Source organism: Haliaeetus leucocephalus, unplaced genomic scaffold (assembly GCF_000737465.1).
Source record: "Haliaeetus leucocephalus isolate CR32 unplaced genomic scaffold, Haliaeetus_leucocephalus-4.0 Scaffold992, whole genome shotgun sequence".
In the NCBI taxonomy this organism is placed as follows: Eukaryota; Metazoa; Chordata; class Aves; order Accipitriformes; family Accipitridae; genus Haliaeetus; species Haliaeetus leucocephalus.
Window position 1 is genome coordinate 1,942,117 of NW_010973428.1, and position 13,749 is coordinate 1,955,865.

The window sequence follows — 13,749 nt, forward strand, 5'->3', positions numbered from 1 at the left end:
CTCAGGTCCTCGGGTGCAGGGCAGCCATGTGTGAACCCCTGCAAATTCGGTCTGGGCACCTCTGACCCAGAAGTGCCAACTTGTACTGTGGCAGCTGGTCTGCTTCCTATTTGGGGCACAACACTATTCTTTAGCTATTAGGTACCTAAAAGAAATCTGCCCTGTTGTGTCTTCTCTACTTTGTCTTCTTGTATACCCCCAAAGCAGCAAACAAGTGGTCATCTGTTTCCAGTGTAATTTTGAGTATAAAGTTCTTCAGTTTTCTATATACAAGGAAGAGGACAACATTTCTTTCATATCTATGGCCTCTGAAAATACCGGACAAAGGAATTATCACCTACCCCATACTGTGCACTGATAGACTCTCAGTGACAGACTAAAAGGGTCTTAATCTAAGACATAGCTCTTGTGTTTCAAACATGTCATATACAAAACAAAATGCCAACAGAGGCCAAAACAAGAGAGTTAAAGTTTGGTTAGAAATAGCATTTGAGAAACAAAGGTGGTGATGCATGGCTTGACAATTGACCAAGTTAATTAATTATTTGTTTGTGAGTTTTGAGCGAACACTTTAGCTGTTATTTAAGCATGCAGAGAAGGGCAAAGCCCTGGAAAGTAGCTGAGTTAGACATTTTAATGAGTTGCAAGATATGAAGATGCCAACCCTGGATGACATTTTAGAGCAGGTCTGAGAATTTGACTTCTTGCAGAAACAAGCCCTCTTATGCCTGCTTTCTGCTACCTGTGCTCCCATTATACGTGGGGAATTTTTTTTGCTGGGATTCACGCCTGAGCATCGCTGCTTCAGTCCCGGGGTAGCTGAGCTGAGCCAGCGGTGTGGCTGGAGCCTGGAGGAGCAGTTGAATCACACTGTTGTTGATTGGGGCAGCCATGGGTCTAGTTTTGGCAGCCTCTGGAGGCACAGTTAGACTGGAACGCAAAGGGCATCAGCTGCACCGACCCCCTCAGCAGCCTTGTCGGCAACTGGAGCAGCGTCCCCCTTGGTCCCTGCTGGGACAGCTGGGACTATGACTCCCTGGGGACCTCTCTTATGACTGAGGTAAGACACAGTTTGTCCAGCAAAATCACTCCTGCCTGCATAACTCGAAGCTAGAAGATGCTGAATCGGTAAAGTCTGCTTTTGGTGCACAGCCTGAGCCTGACTGCTAGTGACTATCAGGACTTGCTAGGGACTTAGAGCAAAGATTTATATGGATAAATAATGGGAAATGATTGCTTTTCCTTGAGGATAATGCTGCAAGCTTGTCATCAATCAGACAATGGCTATTCTCATAATTCAGTATTTCAGTCACCAAATTGAGGGTAGCACCCCATAGCCCAAACTGAGGAATTGCACATATGGGTGATAATCCAAACAGATACTCATGTACAATGAAGAAGAAGTAGAAGATGGGGCTAAATTTGTCAGATAACAAGTTAGCAACAAAAGCATTCTTTTCTTCCAACTTACACTATTTAAACCAGATAGTTTCGAAAGTGAAAAACTGTGCAAACCAGTACTGTCTAAAAGTCATGTAGAGGCCTGAAGCATAGGAAGGACCTCAAGAGAGATTTCTTCTTCTTCTTCTCCTCCAGTTCCAAATCTGTATTAACTATACCTAAACCATGCCTAGCAGGTATTTCTGTAACCTGTTCTTAAAAAACTGCGATGCTGGATACTTCACAGCTTCCTCGGGCAGGTTATTCATATTCCCTTGCTCTGCTATCATCACCATTACAAAGCAACTCCACCTCACATTCCCTTGGGACAGATGGGTTGGGGCAGCAAAGAGCACTCCCAGCCACCCTCTGCATCAGTTGAGCCAGGGAAACCAATCATCTGAGCTGTTTGGTACCACCCCAGCAAACTTGTCCAGGTTAGAAAGAGATTAAATAAGCAGCCAAAGACATTCATGCTGCTTCAGGTTACACCTGAATGAGTATTTTCAGCTGTAGCGAGGTTAACACCAGTTTGCTCTCCTCCCCTCGCTGGGTGCAGGTTGGTAACCTGTTAATTGTAAATCAAAAGCAAGTTAGAGAGTACCAGTTCACTGCAGAGAAAAGTCAACCAAATCCTGGGCATTTTGCCAGTGCTAATGAGGAGCAGGACAGCCATCTCTTGGCTCATAGCAGACCTGCCACCTCTCACGCCCTGCACTGATTTCACACAGCGAGATAATACACAGTTAGAGAGAGACCTTGGCATCTGGGAAGGAAACAATTTTCCAAGTATCCTCCAAATTTCAAGCAGATGGGTGGGGAGGAGAGGGTGAGATTTTTCTGAACTTTTTAATTTGTTCATTCAAAGTTTCTCTCCCTTTCTCACTCTCCCTATGTGTCATTGTGCAATCATTTTCCAGGGTGTAACTTTTCCACAAGATTTGGGCAAATCTGGACAAGATGTATTGCAGATGTCAGTTTAAGAGGTTAGAGGGTTTCTTTTCTGGAGCCTGCTTTCTAGTTGTGTCTCATTGGCTTCCTTCCTCCTCAAACAGCCATGGTTTGTGTTGAATGTTCCTGCACTTCTCACTGTGGTTGCCCTTGCAGTTTAACCTGGTGTGTGGGGACTCCTGGAAGCTGGACCTCTTCCAGTCATGTGTGAACGCTGGGTTTTTTCTTTGCTCCCTGAGCGTTGGCTACGCAGCAGACAGGTATGTAGTATGTAGACAGGTGTGAGATGACCTGTTTCTTCTGGTTATCTGCTTGCTGCATGTTGCTGAACAATGTTCACGATTCAAAGAGGAAATGAATGCAATTAAAACTTGATTCAAAAGGCCCATGCGTCACTTACAAAGGGGTGGATGGTGGTTCCTAAGCCCCTGCTTTCAAAGGCAGTTGTGACCCAAGGAGCCCACGGAAATGCCATGGTGTTGCTCCACTTTTGCAGCCTCTCAGTGGTTCCATGAGGAACTTGCAAATTCACAAGTGAAGAGACTTTGTTTTCTTTCACAGTGGCAAACTGCAATGCGAGCTCAAGAGTTTGAGATGAAATTTTAACTCACACACCAAGAACTATTTGCCCATCTTTGTGACAAATTTGTTTCACATTAATTTTAACAGTGTCCAGATGGCCATAAATCACTTTCAAAATAGGACAGTTTTTCTCAGATACAGAAATAGAAGAAGTTGCTCCTTCCTAAATTTTCTTCAGTTCCTTTTTTTCTCATTTGGCTTTGTATGTAGCTGGATCTAGACATTATCATCCCTCATCTCCTCTTTTCCATCACAAATATCATTGTGCCATGTATCTTCCCAGTGGTTTGGGGTTTTTTTAGATTAGACTCTGAACAAATTTAATGCTTTGTAGCTGACCTTCCTGGGCATGTTTACCAAATTTTTCAGTAAAATGACAAGAGAGGATGAGACTGGAATTTGAAGAGGTGAAGGTAACATGGGGTGAACAATCCTTCTGTAGAGTCAGTCTGTCTTGCATAAATGTGTTTTTTTCTTTGTATTCTGAGAACACAGGCGAGCACAATGAGCAATAGCCTTTTCCTCCCATGCTGATCAGGCCCCCAAATCATCTCTGTTGGATGGATATTGCCACCGTTCCTTTCTTTTCACTTTCCCCCTCCTCCAAGGGAAAGGTCTACAGGAGGGGGCACAGCCATCCCCCGCAGTAATTCTGCAGCATCACAAAATAAGGATGGGACTGTGTTTGTCTCGCTGGTCGCTGCTCCCGTTTCATTACAGGCAAACACATCATCGGTTAGGTTGTGCACACCACCTTTGTGGGGAAAGCGGCCACCACAGTCCTAGCTAACCCCAACCTGTCCCTCCACACGGACAAACCTGCTTGTGAAGAAGCTCAGATTGGACAGACTGCTTTCCAGTCCTCAGTAAACCATTATCTTACTGCCAGTGAACCAGACCATGGTCTTTTTATGCTTTCTGCTTGAACAGATTTTGCATCAGAAGACGGTGATTTATCAAAGTAACTCTTTCTGGCCGTATCTTGCATGCGGCTACACCTTTGGCAAAAAGCTGTCTCAGGTAAAAGACGTCAAATGGCTACAGCAGTACCGCAAAGATCCTACATTCAGTCTTCAGTCCTGGGCTAGAGTCTCCTGTTTGATATGAAGGACACAGGTTGACACGTTTATGCCAATTTTTGCGTTTCTTCACATGCATTTTGAAAGATGTTGGTTTCTTTTTTGCATCGGAAACTTATGTCAGCCCCCCATTCTCTCTTTCCCTTAAACCCAATTTCTTGTTTTCTGACCAATCTTCTAGTAAATTTGAAAGTATTCCATCCTTTTTCCCACAACTGATGCTCAGATAATGTTGCACAGCTTATGGAAGCAAAGGAGGGGGTATGTAGCAGCTGCTCATCCAGGCATGACAGGACATGAAACAGCAGTGAGCAGATCCTGTGATCATCAGAGGCACCACTCTGCAGATCACCTTTTCAGCACAGAGGTGGATTAAGCAATCATGTTCACTAGCAAAGGCATTTCTTGGCAGCATATGGCTGTGAGAGCCAATAGAAACCGGAGATCCCAAAGCCACAGCCAGTTATATCTTAAATGCTCTCTCTCTGTGTCAAAATACTGAAGGATCTTTTTACCAAGGCTTATTATCAAGCAAAAGTATGAAAAGACAGGAGGGAGTAGGATATCATTGCTGCTAAGATAAAGCACATGCATGTCATAGCAACGAGAGGTTTTCTACTGCTCTGCTCACTGCCATCCTGCCCCAGTTCACCGCAGTCCCTGTACTGCAAGAACCCAAGAGCAATACAAAATCTCACACTGTGGTGGGTTGACCCTGGCTGGAGGCCAGGTGCCCACCAAAGCTGCTCTATCACTCACCCCGTCAGCTGGACAGGGGAGAGAAAATATAATGAACGGTTCGTGGGTCAATATAAGGACAGGGAGAGATCACTCACCAATTGCCATCATGGGCAAACCAGACACGACTTGGGAAAAATTAACTTAATTTATTACCAATCAAATCAGAGTAGGGTAAGGAGAAATAAAAGCAAATCTTAAAACACGTTCCCCCCACTCCTCCCTTCTTCCCGGGCACAGCTTCACTCCCAGTTTCTCCACCTCGTCCCCGCAGCAGCGCAGGGGGACAGGGAATGGGGGTTACAGTCAGTTCATCACACCTTGTCTCTGCCACTCCTTCCTCCTCAGGGGCAGAACTCCTCACACTCTTCCCCTACTCCACCGTGGGGTCCCTCCCACGGGGGACAGTCCTCTATGAACTTCTCCAACATGACTCCCTCCCACGGGCTGCAGTTCTTCACAGACTGCTCCAACATGACTCCCTTCCACGGGCTGCAGTCCTTCAGGAGCACACTGCTCCAGCGTGGGTCCCCCACGGGATCACAAGTCCTGCCAGAAAACCTGCTCCATGGGCTCCTCTCTCCACAGATCCGCAGGTCCTGCCAGGAGCCTGCTCCAGCGTGGGCTTCCCACGGGGTCCCAGCCTCCTTCGGGCATCCCCCTGCTCCGGCGTGGGGTCCTCCCCAGGCTGCAGGTGGAGATCTGCTCCACCGTGGACCTCCCTGGGCTGCAGGGGGACAGCCTGCCTCACCATGGTCTTCCCCACGGGCTGCAGGGGAATCTCTGCTGCTGTGCCTGGAGCATCTCCTCCCCTCCTTCCTCCTGCACTGACCTGGGGGTCTGCAGGGCTGTTTCTCTTACATGTTCTCACTCTTCTCTCTGGCTGCAGTTTCTGTACCCCAGCAACGTTTTTTCCCTGCTTAAATATGTTCTCCCAGAGGCACTACCACCATTGCTGATGGCCTCGGCCCTGGCCAGTGGTGGGTCTGTCTTGGAGCTGGCAGGCATTGGCTCTGTCGGACATCATAGGGGAAGCTTCTAGCAGCTTCTCACAGAAGCCACCACTGTAACCATCCCGCTACCAAAACTTTGCCATGCAGACCCATTATACATACCCAGAGAGTGTTGAGCTTAGGGCAAAAACAAACCCAGAAGCCTCAAATTTAGTAGAGGGAATGGGAAAAAGGCCCATGAATTCTCTGTTTACTGGATTTAAGATGATAGCCATCCTCTTCTTGTCAGACAGCCTGAGCACAGCTGGAGTGCTAGTTTTCCCATGCATGAGATTGCTGTAACCTGCTGTACTCAGGACAACTCCTGCAAACGTTTCAGGTGCTTCAGGGGAGGTTTCATAAGCTCTTTCTAAATGTGCTTCTCTCTGAGGGATTAGACCTACTCATTTGTTTGATGGGTCTCTGGGCACACATCCAGGCACTGACTTTGACATTCAAGAGTCATAGGTGTCTTGGAAATGGCACCCCTGTGTCCCTAGAGAGCTCCCAAGGTCAGTGCTAACATGCAGCATCACACCTCTGCCATTCAGACCGGGGGCACTGGGAAAGGACCTTTGCGGGAGAGGGCTCCTCTCGTGGTCTGATGAGCTTCTCTTGGGCTGGACTTTAAAGCAGGTCAAAAATGTCTGTATCTCAGGCTTATGACAGGAGGAAAGTTTGAGCAATGGGATCTGCTGATGTTATTGTGGAGAATAGAAGACATTTCTTTTGGCTGGCATTTATTATCATGCTATTTTTGTTAGTGGGCATTGAATAATTTAATGGGTTTTATAAATCATACTTCTAACTGAATATCTATCTCTGTCAGCTAGAAAACTAATGCCTTTCCAGTGTTCCAGTAAGCTTGTTTCTTTTGGAAACAACTTATTTCTGACTATCAGTGAGTCACAGAGATACAGGGAATGACAAACAGGGATGTACAAAACCCTCTTCAAGAAGAGCTCAATAGTCAGCCAAGGTTGATGAGAAAATAGGTAAAGATCACAGTTCTTAAACAAGATCTCCATTAAAAAGCTATTGCAGCTTTGAAAGATGGACTGAAGAGCTATATCAGAGCATTTTTTAAACTCATTAGCTAAGTCATTAACCAGAAGTGAGTAACGACCTGAAAACGCAGGACAGGGCAGTCCTCTGAGCTTCCATTGAGATGAAAAATTTTGCAAAGGGAAGAGCAGATACAGACTCCTACTCAAAATGAACAGAGAAGAGGGGAACAGGGACCACCTCCAGTCTCTTCAAATCCTTTGGTTTGCCACCCTACCCTCCCGGCAGCCGAGCTTCTTTCTTCTCTTTTCTTCTTTCCCTCTGCAGGTTTGGCTGCAAACTCTGTCTCCTGGTCACAGTCCCCATCAATGGGGTCCTGGGGTTCTCATGGCCTTTCCCCCGAGCTACACCTGGACAATGATCTTCTATCTGATACAGGGGCTGGTCAGCAAGGGGGGGAGCTGGCTGACTGGCTACGTCCTCAATTACACCAGCTTGCAACTCCACTTTCTGGGCAGGAATGCCTGTTCAGCAGCAGGGCTGACCCCCTGCTGGCACCATCCGATTTTTAAGGAACTGTGTGTAACAAGAGCAGACAGTGACACTGTGCTATTTACTGCCAAACTGCACCTCTTTGCTTAAATGCAGGTGTTTATGACTCAACCTTGCACCAGCTCATAAATAGAGTAATTAGGAGGCAGCTCTGAAAACTAGGGAGTGTTCATACCTGGAGAGGCATGTGCCAAAATGAAGAATAAGGTCTAGAGACAAGAACTAACTGAAAATGATGCAAAGATGTATGCTGCTTTTCTGGGAGAGGCAGCAAGTGGGTGCTGGGAGAGGTAACACTTGTGTTCCAGAGCCTTGGTACCAAAATTATTTTTGCTGTGCTGTTTCACATGCTTGGTGGGTAGGGAGGCTCTGTTCCCAAGCTGTACAGGAGAAGGGAGATGGAGGCAAACAAGTACCAACTGTCTGTTTTATTTTCCCACTTAGTTGTTAGCTAGATGGAGTGGGATGAAGAAAGCAATGTTTGCCCTGTGTTAATGGGTGAGGGCCTGACACCCTCGAAGGCAGGGACCCCAGCTGACCATCAGACGAGGAAGGGTCAGGACTTGTCCTGTGATTTACACCGGGGACCCAGACCTGCTCTGCTTTCCCAGCCAAACCCACGTCCGCACAGCTCACAAGAGCACAGCTACGCACTGGGGCTCCACGTGGTTTTAGCTGGCAGGCGTTACGTACCCCCGGCTCTCCAAACCAATTTATTTTCACTCATATGACTTCTCTTTGCAGTTGCAGAGTCTGTTGGCTCAAGCTAGAGGAGGGCAGCAGGCATCACTTACCGGCTTGCCGTCAGCCTGGGACTCCTCATCCTCACCACCCTGGCTTATGCCCTTCCACACTGGAGGTGGCTCCAGCTCATGGTCACACTGCCCAATTTCTTCTTCTGCTCTACTATTGGTAAGTGCCCGCTCTTACAGCTCCCAGCAACACCGAGCCTAAAACTGGGGCCCATAACTGGGAGTTGAAGCTTCTCTGTAGGGCTTGGCCGTAGGATTTTGAAGACAACACTAGATCAGGTCTGGCATTTTTCTGTTGTTCTGTTCCACCTGCCCAGAGGTTTAGTCTGAATCACCTAAGAGTAAGGGACTACCTGCAACATGTCGTAGCACTTCTGTGTTTGGAGTCCTTGCCACCCATCACAAACTACTAAGTCGTTATTTCTTGAACAGTACTTGATCTACTGTGAGAAGTGACTTTTTCTACTCATTGATTAAAATTGCTTTCTTTTTAATGCAGTCAACAGACTTCTGTTGACTGTTTGCAAAAAAATTGAGTGATAATGCTCCTTAGAAAATTCCATAACCAGATCAGGGAACAGAGTTGGGACAGGGTTTTTATTTGGGGTTTTTTGGAAAGTTTATTTTTAACATGGAGAAGCTGAAGGATCAGGTTAACAGCTGTTCTCTTTTATATCTACAGACTATTAGCCATTTCTAAAACATGTGAACAGAATTTATCTCAGACTAATGTTTCCAAATGATAATAAACTGGTTTTAGCCTTAAAAAAAAAAGGGGGGGTGGGGGGTATGTTGTCATTCAAGTAGAGCACAAATTAGAGTGCAATCGCTGACAGACACAGCTACCAGTAAGTTCAATACCACCCTTGGATATTCAATACACCATAGGATCCTAGCCTGAGAAACTCAGTTCCATTTTCATTTTCTGTGTACCAGTAATGTGCATTTTCCTTCCCTGTAGCTGTCATGCTTAGATGTGTTGCAGGTGTCTGCCCAAGTCCCCCAGGTGGCTCATAGTGCAAAAGCAAAATGACAAAGCTATGGAAATTATTAAGCACATTGCCAAGGGAAATACGAAGAAGCTACCATTCTCTTTCCAGGTGACTACGCTGCATTTGCTGCATATATGTGTAAACCTTGGGGCTAATAATGTTATGAGTTTAGGATTGTTTGGGGTTTAGAGTAGGGAGCAGCTTGCGACCAAAAGCACTGCAGTTCCCTAAAGGAGATACAAGTGAGTTTTCTTCTCTTTGACTGCCCAGGACCCTCACAGACCATATTTGGGAAAAGAAGCTTGCAAAAATAGCCAGCAGACAAGAAAAATTCTTCCTTTAAGTAGTATCAATCAACAGTAAACTCCCCAAACGTCATGAGCGAAAATTCCAGAACATCCTTATTCATTATTTTTTTAAATGCTGCTTTATGCCATGCAACAGCCTCATAGACATGGCTGCACAGATATGAAAACTGTCTATATAAATTTTCATGTTTCTTTTCCCCAAAACATCTGGAGGAGTTATTTTACGCTCACTTACTTAACTGGCAAATGAAAGCCCTCATCCTCCCATTAATCCAGAGGGAAATATTCATTGCAGTGCTCACCACCCTCTCCCCTGCCCACTGTAATGTCTTGTCTCTCTGTCACTTGTGCTCCCAGAAGGATAAGGTCTCCCCTCAGCCTCCTCTTCTCCGGACTAAACAACCCCAGTTCCCTCAGTTGCTCCTCATAAGACTTGTGCTCTAGACCCTTCAGCAGCTTTGTTGTCCTTCTTTGGATGTGCTCCAGCACCTCAAGGACCCGTTTTGCCCCGGATCTGCCTTTTTTGGGGCAGGGAGATAGAAGGGAGCTGGCGGAGCAGCCATAGCAAGCCCAGCCCTTGACCCCACACGCAGGGGATGAGCCAGGCCAACGTGATCTTTTCCCCATTGCGCTCTCCCAGCTGCCAGAAGTCTGTGGCTTGGGGACTGCTAAAGCCAGAGGTCATCTGCCTGTATTTCCGCTCCAGTCCCTCGTGGACTGCCCTTCCACAAATTTTTCTATTTGCCTTCTGAACACATTCATGCTTCTGGCATCCCAGGGCATCTGGCAGCAGCGATGCATACGGCGTGAGTGGGAAATTCATGAAGGAATGCTTGTTATAAAACTAAAAATCTCTTCGGGCTGCTCACTCACAGCTCATTTCTGTACTGAGTGGGAGTGCATTCATGAGCCCAACTCACCTTCTCCAAGCTATGTGTAACTCTGCGTGAAAGCAATCATGTAGACAGTAACTGATTTACTGTCACAATGCCCCCTACATCCATTAAAATCTTGGTACTATCGCTCAGTCTATGGCTCCTGCTGCCCAGCAGATCGGCTTTGTGAGACAGCTCCTGCTGCCCAGAGCCCGCTTCAGGAGCCCGGGGCATCCAGAAGCCCCTCTTCCCTCCCAGTTTACTCCTTTCTTCCAGAGAAATAAGTACAAAAAATAAGCATTTCTAAGGCCAGAGTGGCTTTTAAGCTTTGGCATCCCAGAATTTGACTGCATATTAGGCAAGCTGGAAAAAAAAAAAGGAAGGCAAAGAGGAGTTGGAGGCAGCGAAGACTCAGGACATGGGAGGCTGCGTGCAACTAAAACATCATTAGGGATCGGTGATGGGGCAAGAAAGCCCCATCACAGACACCCACTGGGAGTGGCACGAACAATAAAAGGACACCATGCCCTGCATATTAAAGCATATTCATGTTTGTGTTTATGCATGAGTTTAGTTTTTTGCATGGCCAAACTCCAAAACAGCTGTAAGGCATAAGGACTGAGACAGATGGAAGGGGCCAAAAAAAGGATATGGCTTTTGAAGTAGATCTCCCTCAATAACATGCTGGAAAACCACTGCTGTAGTTCTTTTGAAGGTTGAAGGGTCTTCTCTACAGCCCTGAGAAGCACTTAAAATGTGATCACATCATATTCATCAACTTGTGTATACTCTCTGGATTTGGGTTTTTTTCCTGACCAGTCCCAGTTCTGGAAAAGGCCACATTTCTTCATATTTTAAAACATTTACAGAATGTAGGATGACACAGTCCCATACCGTAGGGATGGGAGTAGAGAAAATTGCAAAAAATCTAGCACATACATTGTTTTGTTCACACAATAAACAAAGGCAAGTCTAATCGTTAACTGTTTCCAGGGGAGCTGGAGAGGACATGAGCTTTGTATTGGCCTGTAGGACATCATTTTCTGCCAATCCATGAACACATGCATACAAGAACACCTTGACAAAACAACCATGTTAAGATTACAGCTTGCAGACAAGAAGCGTTAATGAGTCTTTGATACACCACAGAGCCTGTGGCCATGTTTGATGGGATAAAATTAGCACTGGAGTCTCCAAATAGCAGCTAGGCTGGCATGGTGGTGTTTGGATGTGGGTGCTGACAGCAACAGCAGAGGACAAGAACAGTGCTTAGAAAGTGCTGCCCTGGACCACGACTGCAGCCAGGCTGTCCATCAGATGATGCCAGGGAGAACACCAGAAACTCTGTAAAAGTAAAGAGCAACTCTTCCCAAAGCCCGGTTTCTGAAGGTTGATGGGTACCCTGAAACATGGAGAGTTTATGTTCTCTTTAGGCACTGTCCTTATACAGCCCAGTTTTTTAGTAGATGGGTGGGGGACAGGGTCTTCTTAAAGGGCCAGTCTCACTTTCATTAACCTGGACCCAGCCTTGTCCACGTGCTGCCTGGGCCAGCCCAGGTTGGGGCCTGAAGTGTTCCGTCCCACGCTCCAGGGACAGCCCTGCCACTGAGCTGGTTACACTCCAGCAGCCCCAGGAGCACACAAGCTTCAGCTGCTATTAAGGGGAAGGGGAGCTGGAAAACTGTTGTTTTATCTTAGACAGCTTGTCTCACAACCTGGAGGAGACCCACTCCTACCACACACCCAGGACACAAAAGCTTTCTGCACTTTGAGAGCAACCATGTGCAGCTGGACCAGATTTGACATGTTTCATTGACTTCCCAACTCCAGGAACAGACGAGGCCACCAGCAAGGAAATCGATGAAGCACATTTGCCCTTGTGCTCATTAAGGTGCCACCAGAAGCCAATGCCGATATAACTTGTAGGTGACTGCAAAGCGAAGGCACAGCAGAGCCTGCCACCTCCGCAGCTCCTGCTGGGGCAGTAGCAGTGCTTATGGAAAGAAATGCCAGCGTGATTGGGTAACGGTCCTGAGAGTCAGCTTCTGTAGTTACTCATTTATTCATCCCAGTATTTGCTTTGCTTGACTTCTTGCCCCCTCCTCCATTTTCTTTTTGCAGAGTTTGACAGGTTTCGGATCAATGAATAATAAAGACAGCTGTTCTGACAGATTTCTTTTGTTGCAGAGGATAGACATCTCTGCAACCACAGCAGGACACCAGCTCCACAGGACACATAATTACATCCCCATTGTCCCTCTTGCCCATCTCAGGACCAACTCGTTCCCTCTCACCCTGAAGCAAATACTAGTTTTGCAACTGCCCGGGCCATGGTCACGTCATTCTCGATCTGTCCCTACTCTTCTCAGAACAGCCTTGCCATGGCCCTGCTTCACTGGACAACATGCTTCCCTGCCTTTGGGGCCCTCACAGCAACAATGAACATTAACTGAGGCTCAGGCCAGCTGAAAGCAAGGGCAAGGTCACCATACTACCACAGTGGAAAGCAATCCCAGGAGAACTTCACCCTGCCTGCAAGAGCCTGGCAACACTTTGCTCAGCTGAGAGCTTTCTCCCTGCAGATATTCATTAAAGGGCAGCAGTATCTTGTGCCCTGCTTACAGCATCCTTACTGAAAAGCAGCAGCAACAGAGTAAAAGGGAGCCACAGTACTGTTTTGCCCATTTTCCTCTGCAACCACAGCTCTGTTACAGTTGCTTAATGGGATGGACTAAGAAATTTGTGAAAGGTGCTGGGTATTTCCTGGCAGTGCTGTCCCTAATGCTCCCTGAGGCACAGGACCTCTGGCCAAATCCCTGGTCAGAGTCCTGTAGGTCCCCAAGCCTGAGCCCGGCTCACTCCAAAGGGGTGTCCCTGCAGGGCTGCTCCCTCCAAACACGTAGAGATACAGCTCTGTCCAGGTCCCAATTCCATCCTAAGTCTCCAGTAGAGCAGGAGTCGGGTGGGCTCTCTCAGTCCCTCTCCTGGCAGCTGTAATGCTTTTCCCCTGACTGGAGTCTCAACATACTCTTTTTAATAAAGTTCTGCATGTCTGTGTATGCACACGTTTTTAATGCTATGGAAGCTTAGGAAACCAGTTTCGCACAGAAAAAGAGCACAGATTTTCCTCTATGAAGATGATATTTAACAAGACAAGAAAATTTAATGGTTATACATTGAAGATTGAACAAGGCTATTACCTTATGAAGGGCTATGAGTCTTTCTCCCACGCACCCCTTTTCCTGCTCTGGAGTTGCCACATGCCCATTCTTGTGAGCCTGGGAATAGCCAACAAAATCCCCAGTGAGGGCTACTGTATAGGCATATGGACTCACATGAACACCATAACACATAAGGGCTAGCCAAAAAAAAAAAAAGTCCACGCAAACCTATTGCAAGTTGTAACAAGATTGTATAAGGTTTGTAGTCACCTCGGTTCCACAACAGAGGTAAATCTCTGTTATATTATGCTGCCCCTTCATA

At 46.7% G+C, this 13,749-nt stretch overlaps 1 pseudogene; it reads left to right on the forward strand.

Annotated features, from left to right (window-relative positions):
- The first annotated feature begins 656 nt into the window (after positions 1 to 656).
- On the forward strand, positions 657 to 9,272 carry LOC104842282 (annotated as a pseudogene).
- The last annotated feature ends 4,477 nt before the right edge of the window (positions 9,273 to 13,749 follow it).